Source organism: Pogona vitticeps, chromosome 1 (genome assembly GCF_051106095.1).
Source record: "Pogona vitticeps strain Pit_001003342236 chromosome 1, PviZW2.1, whole genome shotgun sequence".
NCBI classification, from domain to species: Eukaryota; Metazoa; Chordata; class Lepidosauria; order Squamata; family Agamidae; genus Pogona; species Pogona vitticeps.
In genome coordinates, this window is record NC_135783.1 from 134,243,692 (window position 1) to 134,261,487 (window position 17,796).

Genomic DNA, 17,796 nt, shown 5'->3' on the forward strand with positions numbered 1-17,796 from the left:
GGCCCTCCTATCTTCCACCGCCTCCCGGAGTTGTGTCAAATTCATGTTGGTTGCTTCGATGACACTGTCCAACCATCTCATCCTCGGTCGTCCCCTTCTCCTCTTGCCTTCACACTTTCCCAACATCAAAGTCTTTTCCAAGGAGTCTTCTCTTCTCATGAGATGGCCAAAGTACTGGAGCCTCAGCTTCAGGATCTGTCCTTCCAATGAGCACTCGGGGTTGATTTCCTTTAGAATTGATAGGTTTGTTCTCTTTGCAGTCCAGGGAACTCTCAAGAGTCTCCTCCAGCACCACAATTCAAAGGCATCAATTCTTCGGCGGTCAGCTTTCTTTATGGTCCAGCTCTCACTTCCATACAACACTACAGGAAAAACCATAGCTTTGACTATTCGGACTTTTGTTGGCAAGGTGATGTCTCTGCTTTTTAAGATGCTGTCAAGGTTTGTCATTGCTTTCCTCCCAAGAAGCAGGCATCTTTTAATTTTGTGGCTGCTGTCTCCATCTGCAGTGATCATGGAGCCCAAGAAAGTAAAATCTGTCACTGCCTCCATATCTTCCCCTTCTATTTGCCAGGAGGTGATGGGACCAGTGGCCATGATCTTAGTTTTTTTGATGTTGAGTTTCAGACCGTTTTTTGCACTCTCGTCTTTCACCCTCATTACAAGGTTCTTTAGTTCCTCCTCACTTTCCGCCATCAGAGTGGTATCATCTGCATATCGGAGGTTGTTGATATTTCTTCCTGCAATCTTAATTCCAGTTTGGGATTCCTCCAGTCCAGCCTTCCGCATGATGTATTCTGTATATAAGTTAAATAAGCAGGGTGACAATATACAGCCTTGTCGTACTCCTTTCCCAATTTTGAACCAATCCGTTGTTCCATATCCAGTTCTAACTGTTGCTTCCTGTCCCACATATAGGTTTCTCAGGAGATGGATAAGGTGGTCAGGCACGCCCATTTCTTTTAGGACTTGCCATAGTTTGCTGTGGTCCACACAGTCAAAGGCTTTTGCATAGTCAATGAAGCAGAAGTAGATGTTTTTCTGGAACTCTCTGGCTTTCTCCATAATCCAGCGCATGTTGGCAATTTGGTCTCGAGTTCCTCTGCCCCTTCGGAATCCCACTTGTACCTCTGGGAGTTCTCGGAGGCAGTAATGGAGAAGTGAGATGAAAATAAATTAAGCAAATGCAAAGCTTTGTCCTCACCTGCTTTAACACTCAATGCCACCTGAATTGAGGCCCATCACACTGGAAGTGGTTTCACTTTGGATCTCTGACATAATCTGCTTTATTACCTCTGTTCGGAGCTTCTGTTTCACTCCCAGCTGCGTCACTCCACACTCTGCCTCACACTCCACACTGACAGCAGAAAAGGGTCGGGAGGACTGTGCCCTCTTATTAAAAAGCCATGTTTCTCCCAGCAAACCTTTCCTTCCCCAACATTCTGTTACTCTACTCACATTCTCTGCCTCACACCCACCCGCCATTCTTCCAATGCAGAAAAGCGTTGGCGCATTTTAAATTCAATGAACCACACATTTGTTTACGTTGCTCATAAATAAAAGCACCCTTCTAGAATAAGCGGTAAGACTCCCTTATGAGGCATGAGAGAAGTGATGGGAATGATAATTACCATGGTTCTATGAAAATATCCCAGCCTTTTTTAAATGTTTATTTTGCATTTCTGGAATAATTTATGGGAAGCCCTCAGAAACAGGCTGGATAGTAGAGTGGTCTAGGCATGTGGCTGCAAACTGGAAGTTGTGAGTGTGATTCCACGCGGTGCCTCCTGTGAAGCAAAGCCAGCCTGGAAGGCCTTGGGCCCGCTGCACAGCCCCAGGATTCCCCTGGAAGAAGGGAATGGTACACCGGAGTACTCTCTACCTCGAAAACCCTGAAAAGGGTTGCCATAAGTCAGAACTGGTGTGAAATCCTGTTGCTTAGCATAGCAAATGACAACAGAGTTGGCCTACTAAATCAGAGGGGATTTGGGTGAGTCCACTCCTTCATAAATTTCATTGATTCAAATGGGCCTACTCTAGTTGCAATTTCCTACACTAACTAGAGTAGGACCAATTGAATCAAAAGAACTTACAGAGAAACTGACTCACCAAATCCCCACTAATTCAATGGGACTACTCTAGCATGACTTCCTACACTAAGCAACATAATATCAGCTGTTGTGTAAAATGTAAGAAAGTATTTTAAGACCAACAAGTTTTATTTGGAATATGCTTTTGTGGACTCCAGACCATTTCATCAGATGAAAACTGCACTAGATAAAATGTGCTAGTCTTTAAGGTGGCACCAGCCTTGTTTTTGCCACAAGGGAATATTACAGCTATGACCCTGGAAACTTCTCTTGTCCCCGTGCTCCCTTAATTCTTCCTGCAGCTATAAAACTGAAGACTTATGTTGGGAAAATCAAATCGACAGTTAGTTCTAAGCCAGTCCCCAACGTCTTGGTACAGAAACGAAAGGTCCAACAAGTGCATTACAGACATACGTAAGTAAACAAGAACATTATTGCACATAAAGATAACTTCATAAAGAAAAATTATTACACGTAAAGAAATATCCAGGTGGGCTCTTGGCAACCGACACCAGCTGAGAAAAGAGCTTTTAATGTGTTAATGCGGCTTTTCATATATGTTTTTATTACACGTTTTTTACAGGCACCTGCCATATGTCCATAACTGTGTTTTAATATTATAACTTACTTGTGTTTTAACAGTATACGTGTTTGTGTTTTTATCTGTACCTCTTGAACTTGCTCTGAGCCATCTGGAGTTCCTCTTTTTGGAAGAAATGGAGGGATATAAATTTTAAAAAGTGTGTGTGTGTGTGAGAGAGAGAGAGAATGGAATCCAGTTCCATACCTGCTGGGCAGGTAATCATTGTGAGGGCTTTGGAGAACAGAATGTAAAGGCCCTAACAGAAAGGGAATGATATTTCTAAGTCCAACAAGCTCAGCACAACTGACTTGGGAAATAATAAAGGGCTCTCTGTGTAGGTCAGTTGCATCAAACATACTGTAAAGAAATAACACATGACAGCTTGAATCTATACATCCTATTTTTACTAGTATCACTACCATCATTGTCATCTGCTGAATTATTTTGTCTTGACAGCATTTGCTTACATGTCATAAACAATGCTGGTATGCAAAAACACAGAACGTTAGGTTATGAATAGTAAGAATAAGCAGATAAATTTGCCATTCTTATACAGCAGACCTTTTGAAGGACGTATCTACCTTCTCCTCCATCTACCAACCAACTTATGTTTTTCTGACTTGTAGCCTGGCTTTCTCTAAAAACTGAGCCTCGCAGAAATGCAGTGCTCATCATGACAGTCCCCACAGCCAGTCTGACCTGTAAGGAGAGTCCAAGCATGCAGGTCATTGAATCCATACATATCAACAACTGAGGTGCAGGTCTTTTGTAAAGCTAATGATTCTAAATTGCTGATTCACAACCAAATCACTCTCAAACATTTTTCAGTACAACAAAGGTCATTTGCAACAATATACAATTCCTGGGAAAATCCATTTCTCTCTCAGTTATTGTGAGGATTGCAGCTAAACTCAGAGGGAATAAGAACACCTGAGCAGAGGATGGAAGACTGTATTACAAACCCTGTTACAGGCACAGTCCCTTCTGTGCAAAAGCTCTGACCCTGTGAGCCCAAGCTTCATTACACCATTATGCAGAAGAGAGGAATGCAAGACACAAGAGGGATGATTTCTCATGCCAACTTCATGACTGTTTGCATGCAGTCTTCTACCATCTATGCAAATCTAAATGGATCAGAAACAAGGAAACATTTCACACTGCCCCCTTTCCCCCCAAAAAAGACACACCTGCCAGAGGCTCACAGTAATGAAGCACTTGGTACTTTATATAAGATTGCAACGACAGTGATGCTCAATGTGTATGATCCAGTGTTCCCAAAAGGAAGCACAATCTTTGCACTCTGAGACCTCATTTTCACATGCAGACCGCATGACTGGACAGCCTGAGAAAAATGCAGACTTTCCATATGTATATTGAGCTCCCTTCTTTGCTCAGTCAAATCTCACATACCTTTCTGAGTGAATCAGAAGAGCTAAACAGAGATAAGGGGAGATGCACCGCCATGACTTATAACGGTCAAGAACGGTGTTCTTTTACCTTTTGAAGCCCATGCAGGTGGCTCCATACAAACATGGCACTGGAATGGGGAAGAATCAATAGTCCTTATAAAGTGTGTATACAGCACAGAAAGGAGGAACCTCTGATCTGCAGGCTTCAGCCAGCCCACCGCAAATCCCCATCTGGCCTACCAGCTTCCTGCTGCCCTCATCTTCATTGGAGATAGTAAGGGGTCCCCCCCACTCTCTTGTGACAGCGATATGAGGTGTGTGTTGTTGTTTTTTAACTTCATTGGTGAAAACAGAGGATCTTAAAAACTGACCTGCTCCAAGGAGATACTTTTAGAGCAATTCAGGTAACAATTAAGAGAAAGGTGAAACTCTAAAATCCTGGACTTCATGCAAGAAAATGGGCTAAGGATTTCTCCTTGGCTGTGGTTCCTTGGCACTTGTCCCTTGTAATTTGGAGAGAGGTAGGTCCCTTTCTCATTTTATGTCTTTATAACCACAAGAACAAACATCCAAGGCAGTTCGCATGTTGCATAAAATCAGAAGTGGTAGAACGTCTCACACCCCAGTGGAGACAAGACACAAGCAAAGCCAGTTAAAAAAAAAAAACACCTCCCCCCCCCCTGTTCTGTCCTGAGGTGTTTCTGAATGTTTATCACTGGCTTTGCGCTTGACATTTCTGCTGCCATTTTTAGAACTTCTGATTTCTCTGCATCTGCTTAAGCCTGGGCCTGGCCTGTATTACTAAAAACAATAATGTCCTAGTATATTCCTCTCCCAACATACAGTATTCCTAACACTGTATCCTTCTGTGGATGATAATTTCTTGGGGAGCCAGTCTGGCCTGAGTAGGAGGCACGATAAAGGAATTAATGGATAACAGCAAACTTCCAAATATCTGGGGGGTGGGGGGGTGGAGAGAGACTTTACAGCGTTGGCGTCTATTTTTTAAAAAGAGAGAGAGAACACAAAGTTTATAATAGTCTAATCTGCTGCTGTTTTAAAGGAGCAGCTATGACACATGATAGGGGAGGTGGAAATGCCCTAGAGCAAAAAAAAAAAATCTTGGAGACCAAGAGCTACAGTACGAGGCAACATCTCTGCAGGACCAGCCACAAAGTCTCTCGGCCTGCCTCTTGATGCTGCAAGAGGAGCCAGACCTTGGCCTTTTCCGCGCTCTTGCGCTTGCGGGCGCCTCTGCTTATTCCAAGCCGAGTAACGCTTCCCTCCGCGTTTCTTGTCTTCCTCCCTCGCAGGGCTCCTTCACGCAGCTCTCTCCACCCGCATCCTGGCTTGAGCCGCTCCCGGCCGGGGGAAGCCCCGCCTGGGCCGCCCGTCGCCTCCCGCCCCGCTCCCGCTCCCTATCCTGGAACTGGAGCCACCGGCAACGTTTGCGCCGCGCCGCACGCGCCCGGCGTGTGCCAAGGGAGTTTGCAACAGCGGCGCCTGGTGTTCTGCAAAACCGGGCGCCGGGGCGGGCTACTGCGAGGAAGAGGCGGCGGCGGCGGCGGCGGCCCGGGGAGGGGGGGAGCTGCTTGTGCCTGAGGGATGGCAGGGGGCAAAACGCTGGGCCGAGGCGTCCTCTGAGGGCGCTGCTCTTGGGCGCACCGGTCTCTGCCCGCTGGCTTGTGGCTTTGCCCGGCTCTCCTTGTTCAGCCAGAGCCAGCCCAGACCCCTTGAGCTGAGAACGGAGGCAGAGAGCAAAAAGGGAAAGGGAGGAAAAAAAACACACACACACACGAGGAAATGAGTCAGCAGTAGCAGCGCCTGAGAGTTCAAACTTGAGGATGGGTGTTTACGGGAGTGTGTCGCACATCGAACATGATAATCAAACAGGGAGACGGATTTGTACAGGATCTGGAGGCTGGCCATGGTGAGCTCCACTACGCTTTTCAACCAAAAAAAAAAAAAAACCCTCCTTGACGGCAAAGTTTTCAAAGCTAGCTACATGGGCTTTCCACTTCACTGCGCCTCTATTTTAATTTATTATTTTTTCTTTTTAAAAAGAAAAGAGAGAAAAAGAGCACAATGTGTTTCTTGTTATGGGGCCCGAAGGTTTCTTTCTTTCTTTCTGCATGGGTTATATCCTAGAATTAAACTGTAAGTTTAGTTTCGGACAAACCGTCTCTTGTTGCATCTCTGGGATGTGGGGAGAGGGGGGGGTTAATGAATTCCCACAGTCGATGTTGCCCAAACAGTGATCGGCTTGTGACTAGCTTTCCAGCATCATGATGGGTGTGTGTATGTGTGTGTGTGTGGAAAAGGACGGGGGAGGGAGGTCAGGAGAGAAAAGCGCTTTGAAGGGGAAAGTCTGCCTACAGCAGGATTGTTTCTACAAGCTAATTGTACGGAGTGCAGCTGCACAGAGCTGGATCAACAGTAATAGGAGGCGGTGCAGACTTCCTGACGCCAGCCCTGCAGAGCTCCCACCAACACTGGCAATTCCAGATTGTTTTCCAGACCTTATCTCTCCCTAGTTAATTTCTTTTTCTTTCTTTCCCTCGCTGGCTCTGCCCGAAACAAAAGTAACAGAAAGAGCATTTGTGAAAGCAGAACATTGTTCGAGATCTATGCACTTCACAGATTTCGCCAACATTGTTTTACATTCTGCCCGTCCGCTTTGCTTTCCTCACCCTTACACTTTCTAAAACTTTTTTCTCCCTCTGAACAGATTTGGCAACGGGATACCAAAGGGGGGGTAGGCGGGCGGGAATGAAGCAAGGATTTGAGCGTCATTGGATTATTGAGCTGGGGCGAGTTCCCTTGGTGCGTTGCGAGCCCCCTTCCTTGCCCAAGCAAGGGCTGTGGAAGTGGTTTCTGAGAACCCATATACTGTACTGTGTTTGTTACTCATGTTTTCGGTCAGAGGCGAGAAAGAGCTTCGGGTCTTCAGATCTCCAAGGCGACCCACTTGCATTCCCACTGTTGCAACTCCACGGATGTCATAAGACGACGACAAGGAGCCGGAGAGGAACGAGGGTTTATTTGGGAGGCATTGGGGGAGGCATTTAAAAGTGGCTGAACCCTATCCAGCTGGCCCTCTTGGGAGAGCAAGAGTGCTTTTCTGTGCCAGCCTACTCGGAGATAGCTATAGTTTTATTCCTTTTCACTTTGTGAGCGGCCTTGAGTCTCCTTATCCGGAGAAAGGAGGCTTATCAATCAATGAAACGGATCCTATCTAGGCCTAAAACTTCCATTGCTCAGTCGGGGTCTTTGTGGGGGATGGGAAGAGACCCATACAGCACAAACCAGCAACCGCTTCGACTGTTCGGGAGCCCGGAGTTTCTCCTCCTGAAGTTACAGTCGCTGGCTGGACGCCTGGCCCTCTGAAAAGTCCGGAGCCGCCGCCCCCCCCCCCCCAAGAAGTCGCGTCTGGCGACTCGAGCTCTGCTCCGGGAGGCTCTCCTCGGCGGTCAGCCCTCTGGCCGTTACGGGGAAGGGCACGCGCCTCTCGCGCGAGAGATCGCCCCTCTGTGTCAACCCCCCCCCCCGCCTTGGCGGCGGCGGCGCGGTATAGAAGTGGGACACCGAGAGGAGCCCCGTCAGATGCGGGGTATGCCCCCCCCCGGGAGTGGGTTGGTGCCCGCCAGGGTTCATGGGGGGGGCGCGAAAGCCTGGCAACCACAGGCAATCAGGGAGAAGCCCTCCTTCCTTCCTGGACATGGCCTGAAAGAGTGGCGCCGAAGGAAAGGCGGGAGGGGAAAGAGGATGACTCTGGGATCCCTCTCCCTCTCTCTCTCACACACACACACACACACTCATTCACACCCCGCGGCAGGACCCCTGCAGGTGCGGTGGATGAGCCGGGCAAAGGGCCGCGGCTCCTGCGGGCCTGGGCGGCCCCGGCGCGGGCGAAGGCCCGCCGCCGCCTTCCCAGCGCCGCAGGGCCGAGCCCCGGTCGCCATGGCAGCCGCCTGAGAGGCGCCGCCGGCCTGGCCCGGGCGGGAGGGAAGGCCGCGGGGGGAGTGACGTCACGAGGCCGGCGCCGCACAGTCGGGCCCGGCCTCTGCGAAGGGAGGGAGGTAGGGAAGGCAGGGCTGGCCTGGAGGAGCCGCTTAGGGAGGTGAGGGAAGGGAAGGGAAAAGGAGCCGGAGCAGGAGAAACCGCTGCCCGGGTGCCCTCTCCCTGACTCAAGGAAGCCTCTCCCCGGCCGCCCTGGCGCGCCTTGCTGTGCCAGGCAGGTGCAGGAGGCGTTGGGGGGGGGGGGGAGAAATGGAAAGGGAGCGTTTTGCTGCCAATTTTCCCACGCGGGAAGGCGGAGGCGACTTGCCTCCAGCTCCTCCCGCTCTTGCAAGAGAGGCTCCCCCTACCACCCCCACCCCCATCCCGAGCCCTGCCGCCAAACACGGGCGAAGGGCCGCTAGGGAGAGGGGGTGGGCATCCCGGTCGACCGAGAGGCGCGCGGACGGGACCCCGACCCACCCAGGCCAGGACTGCGTCCCTCTGCCGCCGCCTGGAAGGGGGAGGAGCCGCCGCGTTTTTGCCCCGGGAGCGTGCCGGGTCTCCAGAAAGGGCGCGCGGGGCGGGGGGAGCCTCCTTCCCCCCCTCCCGGTCCTGGACCCGCGCGGCGGAGACCTGCCGCCTTCCGACTTGCGGGCCGGCTCCTCTTCTTTCCTTTCCCCTTGCCAGGAGGCGGCGGCGGCGGGAGGTTGGGACCCCAGGATGAAGGCGCGTCGGTGTCGCTGCATCGGGGGGGGGGGGGGGGGGGGACCCGGCTGCTTCTTTACTTTTACGGATGTCTCCTAACACTGAGGCTGCAGACGTGCATGGTAAAAGGTTTTTAAAACCTGCCACTGGACTCTGGGACCTTCACGAAAAGTTCGCTTCTCCGCCCCATTAACTACAGGCTTTAACCCGGGCTGTTGGGATTTTTAAAATGCCAAGCAACTTGTTCGGTCTAGGAAAAGCGTCTCCAACTTGGGAAGTTCAGGAGAGGTGCCCAGCGCCAGCGCCCCTTGATGGGAAGGGCAAAGGAGCCAGGGGCGGCTGGTCCCTCGAGGCCGGTGGGATGATGCTCGCCTTGAGCTACGCCAGCCAACCCTCCCACATCGGCCTGCTGCTTTACCAGAGGCAACCTCTCTTGAGTGCCTCTGAAATGCTCGTGTTTTTGTGCGTGCGCGCACGTGTGTGTGTGTGTGTGTGTGTGTGTGTGTGTGTGTGTGTGTAAGAGAGAGAGAGAGAGAGAGAGAGAGAGAGAACATTTCTGCGTTTGTGTGCATGTGTACAATTACCAGGGTTTGCCTCTGTGCCCATCCACCTGGAGTTTGTTTGGTATTTCTCTCCCACCTGTCTAAGCGGACACCAGCTGCCATAATAATGATGATGATGATGTCTGGATCATTGACATTGCAGTCCCAGGGGATTAGAATTAGAAAAACTAACAAATGCAGAGACCTGGCAGTCAAAACACCTCAGTGGTCCCCATAGCCACTGGACCTTTGGGAGGAATATCAAGAAATTTCACACAGTACTATAAGCAGTTGCAGATCTCAGAAGAGCTACAAAAATGGCAATACTAGGAACAGCATACATACTGTGCTGCTATTTGACAGATACTTAGGTTTTTGGTTAAAACCTGTAACTGTTATACAATACTAGTCAATGTTTTTATAATTTTGATTGACTGTGCCAGGTTTTTTTGAATAATTGTCTGCCAACAAGTCAATTCTGACATTACAGGTTTTCTATGTAAAGAGTACTATACAGTACTCAAAATAGGTTCTCTTCTGGGGGTACCCTCGAGCTGTGCAGCTTGCCCCAGGCTAGACAGACTGGGTCATCTGGGATGCATAGTGGGGTAGTGAGCTCACTATACTTACATGAGAGTAATCCATTAATAAAAAGTGAAAATAAACTGCTGGGTAGCTCAGTGGTTTTGATTCCAGTTTCCCATTGTGCCTCTTGATGGGCTGGATGCAATGCATAAGGTCCCTTCCAGCTCTGCAATTATAAAAGGATGATGATTGTAACATATAGACAGCCTTTGTACCTTGGCTGCTGAGGTCTGCATCTCCCTGGCTTCCTGGCATCCTATTTGCTTAATCAGACATTCAACACTAAAATGAGTAAAGATTCCAGAGGTCTGGAGAGAATAGTGTATATGTTTGGAAAATGTTGCCAAAAGGCTGTGTGAAATTGACTCTAAATGGTTGCAAAGATACTCTTCATACAAACATACATAATAGGGCTCTTGGAGGTACTAGCATGTTTTTCTTGTCAAAGAATGCAATTAATATTAAAATTATTTGAAACAGAAGAACATGCCTGAGGAGAAACGTATTCAAGCTATGATTAAGTGCACTGGGGTTCCTTTATTTCATCTAAAACAAAAACTGAAGAAGTTGTACAGCTGAATTCTATGTATGCATAAACAAGCCACACTGAATTCAATAACTTATTCCTGGGGTAGTCTGTACAGGATTTTGACCCGTCTTCTCTGTTGAATCAGCAGATTTCTGGAACGTTTAATATGCTGAAGGTTAGCTGATATTTTCAGAGAAATAATAGCATGTATTAAATACAGGTGTTCCACTAGGGCTATTGTTAAGTTAAAGAACAGCAAGGATATAATGAATTGCTTATCATAAGTAATACTGTACAATAGTAACTATAAACTTGATGCTGGAACTCATAGAGGAATAAATTCACTTATACTTGTGTAACACCTGCATGTGGAATCCTCACTGTAATGTAGTGGATAGAGTCAGACTGGGCCTGAGACCTGGGTTTGAATATTCACTCAGCCATTGAAACTCACGGGGGGGGGGGTGTGCATTCGTAGAACCACTCCTTAAATATCTCACCTTGAAAGCTCTGTTAGGGTCCCTGTAAGTTGGGTCCAGCTTGGAGATCCCTAACAATAATAAAACACCTAAAAGTACACCTGATTTATACTGACAAAATCCACTGCTGTGTTCCTTCTGTTCCAAGACATTACTTAGGCCTTGTGTACTTTGCCCAAGGCAGTGTGCCCAGTCTAGAGGGTTTATTGCTAGGGCCTTATCCAGGGAGAGGGGAAAGACCTTCACTGAACCTACCATCTTGCAGGTCATTCTGCCTCTAAGAATAATAGGAGACAGAAGTTAGCTTCTTATTCGGCCAGCTTCTTATTCACTTCTTATTCGAGATCCAGCTTCTTATTCACTTCTTATTCGTGTCCCAGCTTCTTATTTAGAACATGTTGTATTTAAACCATTAAACCAAGTTGGATCACTCAAATATCAGGGTATTAATAATAAATCATAACTCTAACACAAATTACAATAGTATTTTGCCTGGCCCAACGCCGTTTTGGGCACGGAATAGGCTGGCAAAGTGGGCACCGCTGCATATTTTACCATTTTGAATAAGAAGCTGGGGTATTGCAAGGGTTAATGAGCCTTGGGCAATAACTTTCACACCAGAAACCGACAGAGGGGGGTCACGTACACATGACCCAATTGTATTTTGCCTTGCCCAACGCCGTTTTGGGCACGGAATGGGCTGGCAAAGTGGGCACCGCTGCATATGTTACCATTTTGAATAAGAAGCTGGGGTTCTGCAAGGGTTAATGAGCCTTGGGCAATAACTTTCACACCAGAAACCGACAGAGGGGGGTCACATACACATGACCCAATTGTATTTTGCCTTGCCCAATGCCGTTTTGGGCACGGAATAGGCTGGCAAAGTGGGCACCGCTGCATATTTTACCATTTTGAATAAGAAGCTGGGGTTCTGCAAGGGTTAATGAGCCTTGGGCAATAACTTTCACACCAGAAACCGACAGAGGGGGGTCACGTACACATGACCCAATTGTATTTTGCCTTGCCCAATGCCGTTTTGGGCACGGAATGGGCTGGCAAAGTGGGCACCGCTGCATATGTTACCATTTTGAATAAGAAGCTGGGGTTACTCAAGGGTTAATGAGCCTTGGGCAATAACTTTCACACCAGAAACCGACAGAGGGGGGTCACGTACACATGACCCAATTGTACTTTGCCTTGCCCAACGCCGTTTTGGGCACGGAATGGGCTGGCAAAGTGGGCACCGCTGCATATTTTACCTTTTTGAATAAGAAGCTGGGGTTACGCAAGGGTTAATGAGCCTTGGGCAATAACTTTCACACCAGAAACCGACAGAGGGGGGTCACGTACACATGACCCAATTGTATTTTGCCTTGCCCAACGCCATTTTGGGCACGGAATGGGCTGGCAAAGTGGACACCGCTGCATATTTTACCATTTTGAATAAGAAGCTGGGGTTACGCAAGGGTTAATGAGCCTTGGGCAATAACTTTCACACCAGAAACCGACAGAGGGGGGTCACGTACACATGACCCAATTGTATTTTGCCTTGCCCAACGCCGTTTTGGGCACGGAATGGGCTGGCAAAGTGGGCACCGCTGCATATTTTACCATTTTGAATAAGAAGCTGGGGTTCTGCAAGGGCTAATGAGCCTTGGGCAATAACTTTCACACCAGAAAACGACAGAGGGGGGTCATGTACACATGACCCAATTGTATTTTGCCTTGCCCAACGCCGTTTTGGGCACGGAATGGGCTGGCAAAGTGGGCACCGCTGCATATGTTACCATTTTGAATAAGAAGCTGGGGTTACTCAAGGGTTAATGAGCCTTGGGCAATAACTTTCACACTAGAAACCGACAGAGGGGGGTCACATACACATGACCCAATTGTATTTTGCCTTGCCCAACGCCGTTTTGGGCACGGAATGGGCTGGCAAAGTGGGCACCGCTGCATATTTTACCATTTTGAATAAGAAGCTGGGGTTCTGCAAGGGCTAATGAGCCTTGGGCAATAACTTTCACACCAGAAACCGACAGAGGGGGGTCACGTACACATGTCCCAATTGTATTTTGCCTTGCCCAACGCCGTTTTGGGCACGGAATGGGCTGGCAAAGTGGGCACCGCTGCATATTTTACCATTCTGGTGTGAAAGTTATTGCCCAAGGCTCATTAGCCCTTGCAGAACCCCAGCTTCTTATTCAAAATGGTAAAATATGCAGCGGTGCCCACTTTGCCAGCATATTCCGTGCCCAAAACGGTGTTGGGCAAGGCAAAATACAATTGGGTCATGTGTACGTGACCCCCCCTCTGTCGGTTTCTGATGTGAAAGTTATTGCCCAAGGCTCATTAACCCTTGCGTATCTCCAGCTTCTTATTCAAAAAGGTAAAATATGCAGCGGTGCCCACTTTGCCAGCCCATTCCGTGCCCAAAACGGCGTTGGGCAAGGCAAAATACAGTTGGGTCATGTGTACGTGACCCCCCTCTGTCGGTTTCTGGTGTGAAAGTTATTGCCCAAGGCTCATTAACCCTTGAGTAACCCCAGCTTCTTATTCAAAATGGTAACATATGCAGCGGTGCCCACTTTGCCAGCCCATTCCGTGCCCAAAACGGCGTTGGGCCAGGCAAAATACAATTGGGTCATGTGTAAGTGACCCCCCTCTGTCGGTTTCTGGTGTGAAAGTTATTGCCCAAGGCTCATTAACCCTTGCATAACCCCAGCTTCTTATTCAAAATGGTAAAATATGCAGCAGTGCCCACTTTGCCAGCCTGTTCCGTGCCCAAAACGGCGTTGGGCAAGGCAAAATACAATTGGGTCATGTGTACGTGACTCCCCTCTGTCGGTTTCTGGTGTGAAAGTTATTGCCCAATGCTCATTAACCCTTGAGTAACCCCAGCTTCTTATTCAAAATGGTAAAATATGCAGCGGTGCCCACTTTGCCAGCCCATTCCGTGCCCAAAACGGTGTTGGGCAAGGCAAAATACAATTGGGTCATGTGTATGTGACCCCTCTCTGTCGGTTTCTGGTGTGAAAGTTATTGCCCAAGGCTCATTAGCCCTTGCAGAACCCCAGCTTTTCATTCAAAATGGTAAAATATGCAGCGGTGCCCATGTTGCCAGCCCATTCCGTGCCGAAAACGACGTTGGGCAAGGCAAAATACAATTGGGTCATGTGTACGTGACCCCCCTCTGTCGGTTTCTGGTGTGAAAGTTATTGCCCAAGGCTCATTAGCCCTTGCAGAACCCCAGCTTCTTATTCAAAATGGTAAAATATGCAGCGGTGCCCACTTTGCCAGCCTATTCCGTGCCCAAAACGGCTTTGGGCAAGGCAAAATACAATTGGGTCATGTGTACGTGACCCCCCTCTGTCGTTTTCTGGTGTGAAAGTTATTGCCCAAGGCTCATTAACCCTTGCGTAACCCCAGCTTCTTATTCAAAAAGGTAAAATATGCAGCTGTGCCCACTTTGCCAGCCTATTCCGTGCCCAAAACAGCATTGGGCCAGGCAAAATACTATTGTAATTTGTGTTAGAGTTATGATTTATTATTAATACCCTGATATTTGAGTGATCCAACTTGGTTTAATGGTTTAAACACAACATGTTCTGAATAAGAAGCTGGGGTTACGCAAGGGTTAATGAGCCTTGGGCAATAACTTTCACACCAGAAACCGACAGAGGGGGGTCACGTACACATGACCCAATTGTATTTTGCATTGCCCAACGCCGTTTTGGGCACGGAATGGGCTGGCAAAGTGGGCACCGCTGCATATTTTACCATTTTGAATAAGAAGCTGGGGTTCTGCAAGGGCTAATGAGCCTTGGGCAATAACTTTCACACCAGAAACCGACAGAGGGGGGTCACGTACACATGACCGAATTGTATTTTGCCTTGCCCAACGCCGTTTTGGGCACGGAATAGGCTGGCAAAGTGGGCACCGCTGCATATTTTACCATTTTGAATAAGAAGCTGGGGTTCTGCAAGGGCTAATGAGCCTTGGGCAATAACTTTCACACAAGAAACCGACAAAGGGGGGTCACGTACACATGACCCAATTGTATTTTGCCTTGCCCAACGCCGTTTTGGGCACGGAATGGGCTGGCAAAGTGGGCACCGCTGCATATTTTACCATTTTGAATAAGAAGCTGGGGTTCTGCAAGGGCTAATGAGCCTTGGGCAATAACTTTCACACAAGAAACCGACAAAGGGGGGTCACGTACACATGACTCAATTGTATTTTGCCTTGCCCAACGCCGTTTTGGGCACGGAATGGGCTGGCAAAGTGGGCACCGCTGCATATTTTACCTTTTTGAATAAGAAGCTGGGGTTACGCAAGGGTTAATGAGCCTTGGGCAATAACGTTCACACCAGAAAACGACAGAGGGGGGTCACGTACACATGACCCAATTGTATTTTGCATTGCCCAACGCCGTTTTGGGCACGGAATGGGCTGGCAAAGTGGGCACCGCTGCATATTTTACCATTTTGAATAAGAAGCTGGGGTTCTGCAAGGGCTAATGAGCCTTGGGCAATAAGTTTCACACCAGAAACCGACAGAGGGGGGTCACGTACACATGACCCAATTGTATTTTGCCTTGCCCAACGCCGTTTTGGGCACGGAATAGGCTGGCAAAGTGGGCACCGCTGCATATTTTACCATTTTGAATAAGAAGCTGGGGTTCTGCAAGGGCTAATGAGCCTTGGGCAATAACTTTCACACCAGAAACCGACAAAGGGGGGTCACGTACACATGACCCAATTGTATTTTGCCTTGCCCAACGCCGTTTTGGGCACGGAATGGGCTGGCAAAGTGGGCACCGCTGCATATTTTACCATTTTGAATAAGAAGCTGGGGTTACGCAAGGGTTAATGAGCCTTGGGCAATAACGTTCACACCAGAAACCGACAGAGGGGGGTCACGTACACATGACCCAATTGTATTTTGCCTTGCCCAACGCCGTTTTGGGCACAGAATGGGCTGGCAAAGTGGGCACCGCTGCATATTTTACCATTTTGAATAAGAAGCTGGGGTTACGCAAGGGTTAATGAGCCTTGGGCAATAACTTTCACACCAGAAACCGACAGAGGCGGGTCACGTACACATGACCCAATTGTATTTTGCCTTGCCCAACGCCGTTTTGGGCACGGAATGGGCTGGCAAAGTGGGCACCGCTGCATATTTTACCATTTTGAATAAGAAGCTGGGGTTCTGCAAGGGCTAATGAGCCTTGGGCAATAACTTTCACACCAGAAACCGACAGAGGGGGGTCACGTACACATGACCCAATTGTATTTTGCCTTGCCCAACGCCGTTTTGGGCACTGAATGGGCTGGCAAAGTGGGCACCGCTGCATATGTTACCATTTTGAATAAGAAGCTGGGGTTACTCAAGGGTTAATGAGCCTTGGGCAATAACTTTCACACCAGAAACCGACAGAGGGGGGTCACGTACACATGACCCAATTGTACTTTGCCTTGCCCAACGCCGTTTTGGGCACGGAATAGGCTGGCAAAGTGGGCACCGCTGCATATTTTACCATTTTGAATAAGAAGTAGAGGTTCTGCAAGGGCTAATGAGCCTTGGGCAATAACTTTCACACCAGAAACCGATAGAGGGGGGTCACGTACACATGACCCAATTGTATTTTGCCTTGCCCAACGCCGTTTTGGGCACGGAATGGGCTGGCAAAGTGGGCACCGCTGCATATTTTACCTTTTTGAATAAGAAGCTGGGGTTACGCAAGGGTTAATGAGCCTTGGGCAATAACTTTCACACCAGAAACCGACAGAGGGGGGTCACGTACACATGACCCAATTGTATTTTGCCTTGCCCAACGCCGTTTTGGGCACGAAATGGGCTGGCAAAGTGGGCACCGCTGCATATTTTACATTTTTGAATAAGAAGCTGGGGTTACGCAAGGGTTAATGAGCCTTGGGCAATAACTTTCACACCAGAAACCGACAGAGGGGGGTCACGTACACATGACCCAATTGTATTTTGCATTGCCCAACTCCGTTTTGGGCACGGAATGGGCTGGCAAAGTGGGCACCGCTGCATATTTTACCATTTTGAATAAGAAGCTGGGGTTCTGCAAGGGCTAATGAGCCTTGGGCAATAACTTTCACACCAGAAACCGACAGAGGGGGGTCACGTACACATGTCCCAATTGTATTTTGCCTTGCCCAACGCCGTTTTGGGCACGGAATGGGCTGGCAAAGTGGGCACCGCTGCATATGTTACCATTCTGGTGTGAAAGTTATTGCCCAAGGCTCATTAGCCCTTGCAGAACCCCAGGTTCTTATTCAAAATGGTAAAATATGCAGCGGTGCCCACTTTGCCAGCATATTCCGTGCCCAAAACGGCGTTGGGCAAGGCAAAATACAATTGGGTCATGTGTACGTGACCCCCCTCTGTCGGTTTCTGATGTGAAAGTTATTGCCCAAGGCTCATTAACCCTTGCGTATCCCCAGCTTCTTATTCAAAATGGTAAAATATGCAGCGGTGCCCACTTTGCCAGCATATTCCGTGCCCAAAACGGCGTTGGGCAAGGCAAAATACAATTGGGTCATGTGTACGTGACCCCCCTCTGTCGGTTTCTGGTGTGAAAGTTATTGCCCAAGGCTCATTAACCCTTGAGTAACCCCAGCTTCTTATTCAAAATGGTAACATATGCAGCGGTGCCCACTTTGCCAGCCCATTCCGTGCCCAAAACGGCGTTGGGCCAGGCAAAATACAATTGGGTCATGTGTAAGTGACCCCCCTCTGTCGGTTTCTGGTGTGAAAGTTATTGCCCAAGGCTCATTAACCCTTGCGTAACCCCAGCTTCTTATTCAAAAAGGTAAAATATGCAGCGGTGCCCACTTTGCCAGCCCAT

At 48.7% G+C, this 17,796-nt stretch overlaps 1 long non-coding RNA gene across 1 annotated transcript in view; it reads right to left on the bottom strand.

Annotated features, from left to right (window-relative positions):
* The window catches only part of LOC140707524 (uncharacterized), a 101,525-nt gene extending 93,393 nt beyond the window's left edge, over positions 1-8,132 (bottom strand). The window contains exon 1 of the long non-coding RNA XR_013542515.1: positions 4,171-8,132. This is a non-coding gene — a long non-coding RNA (uncharacterized LOC140707524). The remainder of the gene's footprint in view (positions 1-4,170) is intronic.
* Positions 8,133-17,796: the final 9,664 nt, after the last annotated feature.